At 44.3% G+C, this 13,952-nt stretch overlaps 1 long non-coding RNA gene across 1 annotated transcript; it reads right to left on the bottom strand.

The window, feature by feature from the left end:
• Window positions 1–11,734: 11,734 nt before the first annotated feature.
• LOC138513280 (uncharacterized) lies at window positions 11,735–12,328 on the bottom strand. Its single transcript, XR_011281737.1, has 2 exons — window positions 12,132–12,328; window positions 11,735–12,044 (listed from the first exon to the last, which is right to left on the bottom strand). It is a non-coding gene; the product is annotated as an uncharacterized lncRNA (long non-coding RNA).
• Window positions 12,329–13,952: the final 1,624 nt, after the last annotated feature.

The following is a 13,952-nucleotide window of genomic DNA, read 5'->3' on the forward strand; positions in this document are numbered from 1 at the left end:
AGGACCCGTAAGGGACATGTGGTCTGACCACACATTCCTTACGGTCCCCGCCAAGGAACCTCGGAATAGGGCGGTAGGGGATTACCGGCAACAGTCTCCTTACCGGTGCCCGGTATCCCTTACCGCCCTACTCGCAATGAGGCTCAGTGCCTTTTTAGGAAGGTCACTTGGTTTAGCTGGCAAAATTGGTGCAGCTGGCATCAACGGTTTCAGCGTTGATGTCGACAGAGGCGTTGATGGCATCGACAGTTTAGCAGGGGTCGAGGGCCTGATGGGCGTCATCGGCACCACCTGCGTCGAAGGTCTCAAAGGCATTGAGGACCGCGACCTTTCCCCATGTCTCGAGTGATCCTTAGATGTCTCAGATCGAGGCCTCAAGGGCTCTCAGTGATGATCATGCCTTTTACCCGGGCTCGAGGGTGCGCAAGTTTTAGCTTGAGACCTCTTCTTTTCGGCTTCCTTAGAAGGCTCGGTCGGAGCACGGCTTTGTTTCTGGAATGTTTTAAGCATTTCGACACGGAAAGCTTCTCATTCTGCTGGGGTAGACTTTTTCGGAGGGCACGCAACCTTTCAGGGGAACCGTCAGACGAAGAAGTCGACAAAGGTGACCTGTCGTGCCTCCTCTTCGACTTTTCCGAAGATAACGAAGAGTGGCAGGAATCACTTCTAGACCTGGCACACTTGGCCTTCTTCCTCTGAGGAGAGTCGCCTCTCCACTCATCGGTCGAAGGCCTAGCAGTTCGGGGCTTGGGGAACTTGGGTGTTTTGCCTACCTTGAGTTTCCCCTTCCGTTCCCTCAAGGCTTTTGCTGTCATGGCTTGACACTTAGAGCAAGCAGTAGTATCGGGGTTCACCCCGAGGCACCATAGGTAGATTTGATGCGGGTCGGTTAGGGACATCTCCGAACCGCAATCTCTGCACTTTTGAAAACCGGACTTAGGTGTCGACGGTGTAAATGAAGAAGACATAATTGTCGAGATTGAAGCAACCACTCTAATTAACAAACATCAAAATATGAGGCGCGCCGAGTTTCACACGGAGCAAACGGTGTTTGCATAAAAACGGAACTGAGGCCAATGGGCGAGGCACGTGCTACATATATCCTCCGATGATGTTGTCAGGAAACTACGGCGGTAGGTAATTCTTTTTCTACATTAGACTCCCATTTATCCACGGGTTGCCGTGGAGACGCGGTCCTTCCGCGTTCATTAGGTCACATGTTTTTTCATGTTAGGCCCATTTCCCATGGTGTCATGTGACTTCTGTACGTTCCTACTTATGCCCTGCCTGTTTTTGAATTCACTGCTTCTGAATTTACTTTCTACAGCCTTACCGAACCTTGTGATCCTTCTTGCTCTCTTGATCTACGACCCAGCTTCGTCCCACGGTTATCCGATTGTCTTGCTCCTTGTCTGCCTGTTGCCAAGTATTCCCCCTTACGACTACGGAACGCTCCTTGATCTGCATTGTCTCCTGATTTTGTACTTCTTTCTGCCCGCAGTGCTATCGACCCCGAATCCAGCTGACCCTGAATGATTGAATTTATGATGACCATGGTCGAGTTACCTGTTGTCCCGTTCAACTTCCCTGCATTTTCTCTTGGAAACTCCATTGACGCCTTAACATACTATTCCCTTTCAACTCTCCAACATTGGAACTTACCATCTTCGCTTGAACTTGGACTGCCTCCTGGAACTCTGTTAGGCATCCTCGTGCCGGAGGGTGTTAGGTGGAGCATTTCTTCACATCGCTTGAACTTGGACTGCCTCCTGGAACTCTGTTCTGAGGAGAAGTATTTTGTTTTCTGTTTGATCATCGAACTACATCTGGATGGTTACGGTATCTATGGGATTCTACACTGTGTTCTTTGGTAAGAGTGTTTTCTTTACTTACGGCATTGTTTTGCTACTGCTATAGTCACTGTTTCGATAAACCACATTCTAATCATTGTGTTATCCTTATCATAGGATACGCCAGTTAGCATCACATCAGGATTTCTAACCAATTACAGGGAAACCTCTGCTGAGCATAAGGTACAAAGCCTTTTGTCTTGAATTTGCTTTCCCAGTTTACATTGTGGTATTAACCATGAATTTGCTTTGCAGGTCAGCAGAATCATGTGGCGTCTGTCCATCCATATTGGGGTCAATAGACTTCTCAGGTGATTTCCTCTACATCCCTGAGAGGTACATTGGCAGAAAGAACTCGTCGGCTACACAATGGGATCAACTCCCGGAGCAGAACTCTAGTGGGGAATTTACAGAGAGTTCTGACATATTCAGAAGCCTTTCTAAATGGATGCTGCAAGCGACCCGTTGACCGCACTGACTCAGATAGTAGCAGACCTTAGAGCTGATATGACAGCAGCCCATGAAGCCACTCAACGAAACCTTCACGGGGTTCGAGTCAGCATGCAATTAGGTGGAGCAGGAGCCTCTGGTGTGGCATCAGGCTCCACTTCCATTTCAGGCGGATCCTCCACCAGACAGGAGAACGCCCCTGTCTACATGGTGACTCAATTTGCCCTAGCTCCCCCGGAAAGTTTTTATGGTAACCCCAAACACTTCTGTACCTCAATCAGTGTAAATTACACTTTTTGTGTCGGCTATCCTCATTACCAACAAGTCCGCATTTGTTTTGTCTTATCTGGGTGGTACAGCCGCAGTCTGGGCCAATCCGTTACTGGAACAGGGGAGCGAACTCCTCAATGATTGTGATGCTTTGATCACCGCTATGTCACGTGTATTCGATACCAGATATAAGTCTCAGGCCAATGACTTGGAACCCCTGTCCTTACAACAAAGGGATACTCCTTTGTTGACTTATCTAGCCAGATTTAATCAGTTGGTGGCTGAGACTGGCTGGCCTGATGAAAAGAAGGGCGCCTTGTTTTACAAAGGCTTGTCGGATACCTTAAAGGATATCCTGGCCACCGTACCGGTGGTGTCTTCCAAGTTCCCCAAACGATTGGACCTAGTCTTGCAAATAGACACCCGTAGGTCAGAAAGGAAAGGGGGGGGGGGGGAAAGAGGTGTGTTTCTTGCTCCACCTCCACCAAGTGTCCCAACTGCAGGGGATGGGGAACCCATGCAAATCGGTGCAATTCGGGGTCCTCTGTCTTCCGTAGAAAGGGAGGATCAGAAAAATAATAATTTATGCTTCTATTGTGGCTCCGCAGAACACTTCCTAAGGGAATGTCCAAAGAAACCTAAGAAGCAGGTAAATGCCAGGGCCCGGCAATAGAGGGAGCCCCTTTGCCAAGCAATAAGAAACAGGCTTCCTGCTTGCTGTTCCTTTTGTTTTACAAGCTATGTTGGCTTGTTCTGCTAGAGAAGGCGGTTCTGGATGATTCAGGCGCCACAGGGAACTACATTGATGCGCAATATGTACGTGAGTGGAACATCCCTGATACTCCCAAAGACCATCCGGAGTTGGTGAGTGCAGTGGATGGTACCACATTGTTATCAGGTCTGGTCACAGAACGTACTATAAATCTTACTATGACCCTCTCCTCCAGACATGTGGGGGAGATACATTTTGATGTTATTGCAGCACCCCAGTTCAAAGTTATACTGGGTTTACCATGGTTGGTGTTGCATAACCCTTTGGTGGACTGGCAAACCGGACTGGTCATGTTTACGTCTGAACATTGTGAAAACCATTGTTTTCCCAAACAGACCAAAACCTTCAGCCCATGTTTTTCATTGTTGGATTCAGCTCCTGTGATAGGTGGCATATCAACGGTTGTTCTTCCCAAAGAGTATGAGACATTCTGGGACGTTTTCGACAAGGTAGGGGCAGAGAAACTACCACCACATCGTCCTTATGACTGTCCCATTGATCTTGTGGAAGGGGCTAGGATTCCCTCAGGGCGGATCTATTCTCTTACTCAAAAAGAAAATGCTGTCCTCAAGGAATATCAGGACAAAGCCCTAGAGAACGGTTTCATACGTACTTCTCGTTCCCCAGCCGCTTCTCCCCTCTTCTCCGTACCCAAGAAGGAGGGGGACCTACACCCATGTATTGATTATCGCAAACTCAACGCAATTACTATTCGCAAACAATACCCAATTCTTGAACTCTTGGTTGGCGTGCTACTGTTTGAGGAGCTGCAGCAACGTTTGTTAAGGACACTGTTCCTTTAATTCCTTGGATCTACTTTTAAAAGCGACGTCCGGGTGCGGAGCGCGGCGCAGAGTTTGGTGATGAGTTCAGTCTGCACCAGAACTTTTGAACTCTTGGTTGGCGTGCTACTGTTTGAGGAGCTGCAGCAACGTTTGTTAAGGACACTGTTCTTTTAATTCCTTGGATCTACTTTTAAAAGCGACGTCCGGGTGCGGAGCGCGGCGCAGAGTTTGGTGATGAGTTCAGTCTGCACCAGAACTTTTGAACTCTTGGTTGGCGTGCTACTGTTTGAGGAGCTGCAGCAATGTTTGTTAAGGACACTGTTCCTTTAATTCCTTGGATCTACCTTTAAAAGCGACGTCCGGGTGCTGAGTTCGGTAACGAGTTCAGTCTGCACCAGTCCGTGCCGGCCCGCCCAGGCTGCATGCTCGTTTTTGGAAAATAGCTGGATGACTCGAGTGTTGGCGGGAGCTACCGCTTTGCAAGGACCGCAGACATGGCAAAAATCTCTGCTGTTTCGTCGGAATCCCGTGAATATGGCAGCAGTGCAGCAGGAAGTAAGAAACTCCGATGTAAACATTATCGGCGAGTTTGCTGCAGAAACAGGCTCTGACGCACATGTGGGGAACGATACAGTGCCGTCTTTAGTAATATTAACATCAAGACTAGTAGACTCATCTTTGGTAAGAAAGCAAATACAAAAAAAAAAAAGCAGGCCCTGGTCATGGCTGTGAGTAAGTCGAGTTTGCTGCCCCATGAGCTGTAACGCTCACCTGGTATCCACGGGGACGTCACTCAGCCTGTTCTGACCTCTTACGACCTCAAACCCTTCCCTGGAGTCTACTCGACTGGAGACTGGGCCTGAAACACAGGATTGGTAGAGTTTAACTCCCTATTGTCTCTGTGTGCTTAAACCCCTTCTTCCCCGGGGTTCAACCCTTCCCTTTGATCCACAGCTCACCTTGTTTTCTTGGAAAGTGTGATCTACGTCCTGCTTTCAGCGCAGGGGCGCATTAATTGATGCGGGCTCTCTGCTGCCTAGTTACTTCACTGGCAAGAGTCCGACAAGTAAGTATAATGAGTATTTTGAACAGTTCTCTAACTTCGTTCCTTTCCTTCCTTAGATGATGGCCGGCGTCCGGGGATGGCGGCGTGCTGCTGAGATGAGTAGCGCCGACAGTGAGTGAGAGCGCGATGCGCGATGCGCCCCTTTCGTATTTGTATTGAACTGAGTTCTTTTTCTGTGTCTTTTAGGTGCCGCAACGTTTTCAGCATGGATGCCGGTTATGAAGAAGAAATGCGGTGAGTAAGCGCGGTATGCAGCACCTCTAGATGTTTCCACAATAACCCAGAGTGTCTTTTCCCTCTTGCAGATGGATGAGAAGTTCCGGAGACAGAGTTCCCCCATAGCGGCTGGGATTCAGGTAAGCGTTTGAAGCTCGTACAGTCTTTAAAAATAAGCGAATATTTGGTGAATGCTTACTAATGCCTTTTTTCTGTTCTTTTCCCATTTCCTTAGGAAGCGGCGTGCCGGGATGGGAATGACACCGCCGAAGATGCCCGCAGAACAGAAGGAGCAATGAATGATGGGCAGAAGCGCCACAAGGTAAGGCTGTTCCTAACAGTGTTCTTGTTCTTGCAGGAGCTGAGCGCAGAAGAAAGATGCAGGCCTACTGGAGACCGAAACAAACACAGGGAGTGTCACGCTGCAGGTGCAGAAAACACAAAGCATGTTTCTCAGCCTGGGCGTGGCTTAAATAGTCCCTGGGTATCCCAGGTATCTCTGGGCTGAACCACACCCAAAAGACTAGACTGCACATGCAGTTCTTGGAACCGAAATATGTGGGTGCATCCATCTTGTCCCCATCAATGCACTACACGTCCAATTCCCAATGTTATCCTATGGGAGTGAGTGAGTCTGGTGCCACAAGCGCCAAGTCTGACTCCAAGTGGGTCTTTGGAGGGATTGAGAGGCCCTTGAGGGCCATGTAGGTGATCGTGGCCTGGCTCCGGCCTGACATCTTGGAGGGCTGGGGAAATGAGGGGCAGGAATCATGACATGAGCATACTGAGGTGGAGTCCTTAGCACTTCCCTCACCTTCGATATATATTGATGCGATTGACTTTGTGGAGGTGTCACTGTTTGGAATCACTGATTCAGATCTTAATGCGATAAAGTTACACAGTGATGACAGTGATGTCATGCTAGACAAAAATCTTCGAGAAGAGCCAGCGCAAACGAGTGCATTAAGCCTTAACGTAAGCTATGAGAAGACGGGAGGTGTCCGGGAGGTGATTGCTAAACCCTAGTGCCAGAAACCGGAACAATTTGACATAGATACCCCGTCCCTGCCTTCGCGTAGCAGGAAGATTGTGGTTTTACAAGTGCCAAATAGCGCAATGGTGCCACCAAAATCAGCCCAAACGCTGGTCCGGCCAGGTGAGGACCTAAATAAGACAAAAGACAGGTGTGAAACAATTGGTGATATAGGCAATGACAGAGAGAAACAGGGAAAAGGAGCTCAAGTGCAAAGCAGTAAAGTAAAACAGTCAACTGAAACACTGTGACGATGCCACATTATAGCAGCAGCAGCAGTTGCAATGACAGCAAGGGAAGTCCGCCTTACTGAAAGATTAAAGGCGGACTTCCTAGTAATACAGGATCATTTAAATGATAGTTATACCAGCAAACATCATAATAAAAATGGTCCGAGGCAAATGGGGCTGCCGCTGGAAAACAGAGAACTACCTCCAAACAAGACCCCCCCCTAAGAAAACTGAATTACGAGAGCATTTAAATAAAGGATGCATAAATAAGTCAGCAAACAAGGGGTGGGAAAAGAAGAAAAGTGACATACATTTAGGAAATCATGGGCTACCGAAAGATGACTTCTCCAATTGCAGCACTGATGAGTCCACTGCAGGAAGTACTGAACAGGAGCAAAATGGCAAAAATATCCTATCAACGGCAGCGGGCATTCAAATACATAACAATGTGTTGGCTGCAACGTCGATTGCGCTCCTGCCTTTTATGAAGCTATACGAAGCTTTAAATGACGCAGTAAGAGATCAAATGTCAATGTTAACAACAATACAAAACAAGCTCCTGTCCCTAGATGTCGTTGCCCAAAATATTGCATCAAGAATGGACTATGAAGCTGAGACTTCCTCAAGGAGGCAATTGCGCCTTTTTGATGTCGCCCGAAAAGCATCAGGAGATAATGATGCCATCACTGAGGCAATCATAGAGTGCACAAAATGGATGCGCCATAATGTTGCAATAAGGAGACGTGCGGAAGAGGACGAGGTATTACAAAATCCAAATGTGGAAAAAAATCAAAAAGTAAAAGGCAAAGATAACGCAGACGACTTAATAGGAAGGAAAAGTTCAAGGTCGTTGAGTACATCAAAAATTGCTATAGATAAAAATGTGGAACCATCTAGATTGAGTACAGAGGCAAAAAAGAACTCACAGAAAGAAAATGACGCGGATAAAACGACTTCACTAGTTGGGAGTCCGGAGGAAAGCGGTGGCAGCAAACCTCCCACTGGTATGGAGAAGTACGACAGTGAATCAAACGGGCCCAAAGCGATAAAACAAAGCATGGTGGATCCCAAAATAATAAACTTGACTAAAACATTGTCTTTTGGGATTTTCAAAAGTGCGACCAAAATACATCAGGTAGTCGGAAGTAATATTGAAAAAGAAACAGATGGCAAGATTCCTCCAACCAAATGCAGACAAAAAAAAACGGCGTCCAAAAGAGCATGCACAAATAAGGCAAAAAATGAATTGGGAATTTAACAACTCCTCCAAAAACAAATATATTTGTGCGAGCGGAAAAGAAGACTCAAAACAGTCAGAAAGAGACAAATGATGTTGGCCAAGTAGCAAAATCAGTGATTGGCTCAAAAAGACCAAGAGAACATTCTACTGTTGATGATGATTCATCACTGGAAGTTTCCATCGAGCTATGTGAGTTTTCAACCTATTCCATTGATGATGATGAGGATGAGACACTGGATGCAGAACAACTTCCCAGTAGTCAGACGAATAACATTCGCACTCCTGGCACAAGTGAAGAAAGATTGATTGCATCTGAAAATGGTGTGCCATCAAAAAAACTGAAAATGGCAAAGATGCCTGAGTCTCGACTAAATTCAATTGATAAGGAAGGAAGAAAGCATGAGATACAGAAAACGGAAAAAAATGTTTCTTCCACCAAATTAGATCCTAAACAAACAATAGCGCAACGACTTAAAAATGAGAGACAAAAGTCTGAGTCAAATCAAAAACTAAACATAAAACAAAGAAATGGAGTATGGAAAATTCAAATTAAAAACATATTGAATGAGCAAAAAGACATTAACCTAAACAGAGGAAATGTAATGAATTTACTACACTGTGTCGCAACATTAGACACAATAAGATCTGATGACGTCCCTGTTGTGGAATACTTGTCAGAAGATCGAGCAAACTGTGTAAACTTACATATCAGATCAGGTTCAATAGCAACAAAGATACTTGAAGCAAAATATGACATTCTGTTCTTTGGATTTGAAGTGCAGCTGGCAAATGAGCTGATACTAGAACAAAAACGCGATGAACGCGACACAGGAGCACAGACTCGAAAAGAACAAAGAAGAGAGAAGTTGTGGACCCAATTAAAAACGAATCAACCAAGGAAAATAGTGCCTGCTCAGAAAGTCTTCAGCAAAAAACAACAACCTCATTTCCAGCACTAGCATAATGTCTGTAACGAGGAGAAAACCTGTGTACTATCATCATGTAACACAAGAGGTTTTGTCCATTTGTTTCAGGGAAAGTGGCAATTAGCAATGGATTCAACTTTAATATGCCTGCAAGAAACTTGGCTAAGAGAGACACCTAGTTGTGACAGTTACACCGTCCTTTTGAATCCTGCTGGAAAGAACCTGTTTGGTCGACCTTTTTCAGGGCTTATCCCAATGATTAAAAATACCACTGAGTGGAAAATAAAATCATCCCTAAATCCAAACATGTTTGTGGAAGCAACCACACTTGAATCCACTACTTCAAAAACCACGAAGGAAAGGACAATGATGGTAATTAACATATACTGGAATCCAGCTATGATATTGGAACTAACATTTATCTCATCTGTAACTACTTTGATTGATGATTGTTTGATATCAGCAGCAGATCCCGAAATCATAATATGTGGTTATTTCAATAATGCGTGGCTTAATAAGTCAGCAGTGGTGCAAAATAAAAGCGAAACAAATGACAATTCAGTAGAAATGGACAGAGGAACACGATGGACTAAAGAAATACTATGTAGAGAATGTATGATGTTGATCTGCTGTACGAATGGAGACATTCCGCCAGCTTATACCTGGCAGCGGGGTGAGAGCAAAAAGACTCTGGATTATATATGGGTCTCAAAGAAATCACTAGGTAAAATCAACTCGTTGGCCGTATTCAAGACATCCAAAAGTGATCATGATGCAGTAATCCTGACATGGGTGGGTGCAGCACAATTAAACCGGGTGACGTACACTGAGAAAATAACCATAAAATACAGAGCGAAACGGGTGAGAATAAATGTAGAACAAGTGAGTCGAATTACAGCAGATAGCAGATTTTTGTAACATGGTGACACGAGATGCTGGTGTCAATTACACCCCTCTGCTGCAAAAATATGTGATAAAGAATAAATCCGATAACGCTGACGTTGCAATTAAAACACACCCCTTTAGTGCAAAAATAAATGAAGCAAAGAAAGTGCTGCGACTAGACCTAAAATCACTGAAGAAACTGAATTTGGAGGATGGTCAGATGCAGATAAAAAAGCGTCGACAAAAATACCGTAATTGGGTAAAGTCCTTTAACACTACACGAGAGCAAGAGCAGGCGGAAATAATGTTGTACCTAATTATGCACAACGACAGCAGACACATCTGGGAGATTCTGAACACTGGTTCCCTGAAGCATGTATACTCACTATCAAAGGTGTGAATGGTGCCAAATGGGTAGAGCATAATACAAGCGTGTTTGGAATCTAGAGAAACGTAAATACGCCTCTTCCATCAGACTATGTAGTGGCCTGGCAGGTCACTGATTCCAAAGATGACATCGAAGTGGCAATTCAGAAATTGAAGAACTCGAGGGCAGCAGGCCCTGATGGGATATCAAATGTGTTGCTCAAATCAAACAGTACCCTGTGAGCAAGCTTCATGGAAGTACTTTTCAAGAAAATTGCTGTGGACAAGACCCTGCCAGTGTCGTGGCTGCGAGCAATTGTGGTTCCAGTGTTCAAGAAGGGTAGTCGAGACGATCCATCCAACTATCGCCCGATTGCGCTTCTTGACACGATTGGAAAGGTCTTTGGAGCATTCTGACAGAAAAGGTTGACGCGTTGGGCAGAGGATGCTGCGTTGGTGGATGTGCGTCCATCTGGTTTCACAAAGGAGGTGGGAGTGGAATTAAATCTATTCCTCCTGAACTTGATAAAGAAAGATGTGATGAGGAGAGGTCGAAAGGTCTATTTTGCATTTATAGACCTCAGTCAGGCCTTCGACAGTATAAATCTAGACCACCTGTGGGCCAAATTAAAATCTTGGAACTGTTCTGGTGAATTGTTGGAACCTTTAAAGGCACTACATACAAATACCTCAATACGCGTCTGTTTGAATGCTCAGGGCGAATTTTCTGATGAAATCAAAACCAAAAGAGGGGTGAAGCAAGGCTGTCCTCTGTCAGCGTCACTATTTAAATTATTCATCTCGGACCTGCCGGCAGCATTAAGAAGACCAAGGATATTCCCACCACCTGAGGGGGGCATATCACCTTGTTCGCGTAGTGCAGGGGGACGAATGGAAAACCGCTTTTCGCACCAAATACGGCTTGTATGAATATCAAGTAATGCCCTTTGGCCTTTGCAACGCGCCTGCTGCATTTCAATACTTCATGCACGATGTCCTACGGGAATTGATTGAAGTCTGTGCTCAAGTGTACATCGACGATATCCTAGTATATTCCGCATCAAAGCAGGGCCACGTTAAACACGTCTGATCCGTATTGGAGAATCTCCGTCAACACCAGCTCTACGCCAAGCTCGAAAAGTGCTCATTCCACATCTCCGAGGTGGAATTCCTGGGCTTTATTCTCAATTCCGAATGGAATCCGAATGGATGTACACAAGGTAGATGCTATCCTGAACTGGCCATCCCCAAATTCATTCAAGGGGTTCAAAGTATGCTGGGTTTTGCAAACTTCTACCGCCGGTTCATCCCAGGATTTTCACAAATCGTGCATCCCATCACGTCATTACTAAGGAAAAGCAACAAAAAGTTCCAGTGGACAACAGAAGCCGAGGAGGCTTTCCAGGAACTCAAAGCAAGATTCACATCTGCCCCAATCTTACGCCAACCTCGCCCTGATCTCCCATACCTGGTGGAAACAGACGCCTCAGTAAATCCAACAGATTGTCCACAAGATTGTGGAACTCTCCCGTCCCCTGCACACCCTTTATACTGTAGAAACAGTCAATATTTCTATACAATGGTAATATTCAGTTTCTTTCAGAAAAAAGAAGAAATTAATGAGAGAAGCTAATTCATGACACTATTATAATAAAACAGAATGATGGGGACCATCGGTTTTAATTGAATTTTAAATTAATTGTTATAGATATGAATTTCAATTCATTCATCATCCAGTCTTTGTAAACATAATAACATAAATGTGTTCATTTTGAGGTTACATTCAATATTATAATACAAGGGCATACAAGGTACTCATCACACTTTCTATACAATAGGCTTTTCACATGGTATATCCACAGAAAGTAATGATGAATATTTTCTCGACGCGTTTCGGGGTGTCCCCTTCTTCAGGAATTGATAGCCCTCTTCATTGCCGTTAATCTTTGTTTCGTCTATAATGTATGATACAATGATCAAATTTTAGATTCTCACTGATAACTGTCATTTAACTCTTGGGAGAAATTTTTAATAATAATCACCTGGATGTTCAATGTGGAATATCCTAACTGGATTTATTATCAATAGCAATATCAGCCCAATAATGGTTATTCAACCTGTAGATGTGATAAAAAGACAATAGGGAAAGCTCAATTAAAAACGGGATCTTAATTCATGAAGGAAAATCTAGTCATGTAATATCTAAGAAAAAATATTACCTTTCGGTATTTCTGTAAAAAGCTACTACATCCATGGAATGGGTCGCTATGGTATGTAGAGAGTCCTCAGGTACGGAGGTAGTGCAGTAATGGGCGATTCCTCCACTCGTGTCTGTAAAAACACGTATATATACTATATTAGATACACGAAAACAATGGGGTGGGATCATTCTGTGGAGAGTATTCTGTGAAGGCCTCTAGGCTCATGATATGCAATTGGGGAGCTGTTTACAAAGGATTCTCTTACCTCCTTCCTGAGAAGATGGCCGGTGCTGTAGCTCGAACCGTTCTACACGGTTTTCGCTAAAGATGGCCACTATTTACATTATGACGTCATCACGTCGAAGCGTGACGACGTCACTATGTTTAGAACGTCAGCGTGTGACGGGAAAACAGACGTCATACGGACATATTTTAGAAAACAATGTGTAATTAACCAATAGTATATAGGTGTATATCTATACTGGTGCAGGGAGTTTGAGTCAAATGAAATAAAGGTGAAAAGAGTCGAAAGATAAATGTGAGGAGTGTCTCATGTAACTTCTGGGAAATCTATTGTTTACCACGGACAAAAGTTAATCGAATATTGGACATCCGTGTGTTTACTATTTCAAGAGAAGCATGCTCACATTCTATGGTCTGTAACTTAATACATCCTATGTCAGTAAAAAATCATCCTAAGTGAACTGAACAAATTCAAAAATGTATTTAACAGCAATTGATATTGTATCCACACTGGGTTTCTGATTGGGTCAGGGGAAACAGTATTTAGTTACAAAAATGAGGCTAAACTGTAATCTTCGTTCATCCCATTGGGAGCTAGACTGTTTAGTCTCTCTATCCAGAAGATTTCCCTCTGGTTCATACGTCTGGCATGATTGCCACCTCTTGGGGCTCTGTTCACAATTTCCAAAATCACAACCTTTAGTTGAGAAATATTATGTTTCTTTATGGAAAAATGTCTTGCTACAGGTGAGTTAACACTGTTGGTACGTATGTTACTTTTGTGTTCATTCCAGCGCTCCTTGGCTTTCCTTTGTGTCTGTCCAACATAGTAAATGCCGCATGGGCAGCTTAAACCATAAATGATTGATTTCGTGTCACAAGTGGCAAAATCCTTTAGTGGGATTTTTTGGCCATTTGATGGGTGTCTTACATAGCTTCCCTTCATTATGTTGTTACAATTGCCACAACTGAGACAGGCAAACGTACCTATTTTCCTCTTGGTGAGGGTTCTTTGATTGTCCACTCTCGGTCTTTCTGCTTTAACTAGGCTATCCCTGAAGTTCCGACCCCTCTTGTAGGCGATTATGGGTGGTTCAGGAAATAGTCTCTTTAGTTGTGGATCCAATTTGATTATACCCCAGTTCTTCTTGATCATCCTTGTTATGTGATGACTCTGTGCTGAATATCTTAAAGCGTAGAGAAATGGGATCTCCTTAGATCTATTTCTTGATATACGGAGGTCTTTCCTCTCCAATGTGAGTGTTTTTTCTTCTGCTTTCTTGATGATAGACTCTGGATAGCCTCTTTCCTTGTATCTTTGTGTCATCAATAGGTTTTCATTCCTCAGGGTGTCAGTTGTTGAGATAATTCTCTTTAGTCTAAGGAATTGACTGTAGGGCAAATTATTCTTTAAATGCG

Source organism: Ambystoma mexicanum, chromosome 12, assembly GCF_040938575.1.
Source record: "Ambystoma mexicanum isolate Mex_15411 chromosome 12, UKY_AmexF1_1, whole genome shotgun sequence".
Lineage (NCBI taxonomy): Eukaryota > Metazoa > Chordata > Amphibia > Caudata > Ambystomatidae > Ambystoma > Ambystoma mexicanum.